This window comes from Colobus angolensis, unplaced genomic scaffold (assembly GCF_000951035.1).
Source record: "Colobus angolensis palliatus isolate OR3802 unplaced genomic scaffold, Cang.pa_1.0 Scaffold288, whole genome shotgun sequence".
Taxonomy (NCBI): domain Eukaryota; kingdom Metazoa; phylum Chordata; class Mammalia; order Primates; family Cercopithecidae; genus Colobus; species Colobus angolensis.
The window spans coordinates 1769886-1772654 of record NW_012116132.1 but is presented as its reverse complement, the minus strand read 5'-3'; the positions used below and the strand labels follow the sequence as shown (position 1 = coordinate 1772654).

At 52.3% G+C, this 2769-nt stretch overlaps 1 protein-coding gene across 2 annotated transcripts in view; it reads right to left on the bottom strand.

Moving 5' to 3' along the window:
* Positions 1-2692, bottom strand: part of PSEN2 (presenilin 2) — a 27004-nt gene extending 24312 nt beyond the window's left edge. For both annotated transcript variants that reach the window (XM_011948966.1, XM_011948965.1), the window contains exon 1: positions 2061-2692. The gene's annotated coding sequence lies outside the window, so the exon portion shown is untranslated. The remainder of the gene's footprint in view (positions 1-2060) is intronic.
* Between the last annotated feature and the right edge of the window lie 77 nt (positions 2693-2769).

Below are 2769 nucleotides of genomic sequence, written 5' to 3'. Positions count from 1 at the left end.
GGTGGTGTGTGCCTGTAGTCCCAGTTACTCAGGAGGCTGAGGCAGGAGAATGGCATGAACCCGGGAGGTGGAGCTTGCAGTGAGCAGAGATAGTGCCACTGCACTCCAGCCTGGGTGACAGAACGAGACTCTGTCTCGAAAAAAAAAAAGAAAAAAGAAAATAATGATCTTTGATAAATTTGAGAAATTAATTACACTTAAAGAATTATAAAAATAATCGATTCTTAGAAAAGGAAGGACACCTGAGGGTCACAAACTCCAACTCTCTAACTGATGCATATATCCCCTTGCTACAGAATTGCTGGGAAATGACTCTCCAGCCTGGTTTGTTCTTGTTGTTTTGAAACAAGGTCTTGCTTTTTCACCCAGGCTGGAGTGCAATGGCACGATCTCAGCTCACTGCAGCCTCTGCCTCCCAAGTTCAAGTGATTCTCCTGCCTCAGCCTCCCAAGTAGCTGGAATTACAGGTATGCGCCACCCCACTGGCTAATTTTTCTAATTTTAGTAGAGATGGGGTTTCACCATGTTGACCAGGGTGGTCTCAAACTCCTGACCTCAAATGACCCTCCCATTTTGGTCTCCCAAAGTGCTGGGATTACAGGCGTGAGCCACAGCACCCAGCCTGAAATCATTCTTTTCTCCAGACATTAACGATGCTCATCCTATCTCCAGGCTTGGAGCCCAGTGCAAAATGTTCATCTCGGGGCCTCTCAGCCTCACCCCTGCTTTTCTACAGCTGTGGCAGCTGGTAATAATAGAACAGGTGGGAATACTTGCAGAAACATTTGCTGTCTTATCAGTCCCCAACTAAACAGTGTCCAAAAGTCAAAGCAACAGCTGAAAACCTGCCAGAGATGTTTTCATTAGACACACTGCATGTGACCTACACACACTGCTTTGGTTTCTGTAAAAAAATTTTGTTTGTCAGGAAGTTGCTCATGGGAACTCCACGAAACTTTCCCAGCAGTAGTGGAGAGACATGGGTAGGAGTTGAATGCAGGAACCTCCTGTGCAAAAACTCAAAAGATAAAGACGGTGTAGCCAGCTATGTTCAAATCCTGTGCTTAAAGCACTGAAGCCACATAACTGGACTAACTGCTTAACTCCCTGAACTTGTTTCCTCTTCTGTAAAAAGATAATAAACTATTTCAGTGTCATTGAAATTCTTAAGATCTTAAATTCTAAGATTCTGTCCAAGATGGCTTTTTATTGTATATGACCAACTCATAAGCGAGATATGTGGCATTATTAACATCGATAACAGAGAAAGGCCAAAGTAGGCAAGAGGCAAACCCCTGTGGAGGGGACGGTGAGCAGCCAGGGAGGGGAGACAGGTGTGACACTATGTACCACACCTCCAGGCATCCTAGCAGCAGCCCCTAGCCCTTGCTCCTCCTCCTCCTTGCTGCTCTTTCAAATAGACAGGAACAAGCCACTCACTTCCCACAAGTGAACAGGCTGGACTCAAGACTTGGCACATGGGCACTTCAACACCGAAGGGTACAGTTTTCCCCAAAAACCTGATACAACATCCATCCCACTTCAAAGCAACATCCCCCCAAGCCCTCACTCCAGCCTCTGCCCTGGAACCCAAGGCTCAACCTAGGCGTCCTCGGGACGCAGCTCTGAGCTGGGGCCAGGCCCTTCTGCACCTGCACCAGTCACCGCCTGTCCACAACCACATTCAGCAGAGAACCTGAGGCTCACACACCTGAAGCAGCTTATCCCGAGCGTCTAATTACCGCCAAAGGTCTTGGCCGAAGGCTTTGGAGGCTCAGGTGTCTGCAGAATTGGCTACAGAGGCATCAGGGGCCTCCTTACTGGAAGATGGGATCGGTCCTAATCAAGTTACTCCATAGAGTTTAGTCTGCAAGCGTCTCTTTGGGATGCTCTCAGGTTCTCCATCTGTAAATAGGGATGCAGTTACTTCACTCAACACCGTTCATACTAAGGGAATACTTATTAAGCCAATAAACACGGGTGAGGTCTGCTCGGAGGGATGTAGAGCAGATCTAGAAGCCAGGACACTGGGGTTGAAGCCTGGCTCTGCTATATCCTACCTGGGAGACCTTGGGAAAAGTCACTTTAGCTCTGTGGCCTCAGCTTCTTCATCAGTAAAATTCGGAGTGGGGACTAGCTTCTGTCTCAGGTTCCTTCAGTTCCAAAAGCTTGCTTCTGGCTGCCTCCTCACAGCTGCAAGTGCCTGATAAAACAGCCAAACACCGCTGCTAAGAGAAACCGGCTCTAGGCTTGTGCCTACGGCCCTGCGGCCCTGCCCCTCACGTGCGGGCAGAGCCCCCGCGCGCCTCCTTTCTGGCGAAAGCATGCCCAGGGCCGGGTGCTGGAGGCCGGATGGACTCTGCGCAACGGAGGTCTCAGGCGAGAGAAATGAAGAACAAAACGCCCCCGCCCTGCTACACGCCTCAGAGACCCACGTGCACGGCTCCTTTAAACGCACCGGCCCTTTAACAGCTCGCGCCGCGCCCACACCTAGCTGGAGCTCGGGGGCAGGCGGGCGCGGGGAAGTGGAGACGCAGTGAGGCGTGAGGCCAGAGGCCTGAGGCCTGAAGGCCGCTTCCCGCGATCCTTCCACGACCCAGTTCCGGGCTGGCCCAGCAGCCGCCTGCCGGGCACTCTCCTCTCTCCGCCCCCTCGCTGGCCGCAGAAGCCAGGAGCACTGCGCAAGCAGGGGCCGCAGCCCCACAGCCGGGGAAGGGACCGCAGCTAGGGGCGTGTGGAGGGCAGGGCCGGGCCCTCAGGGCGCAGCCC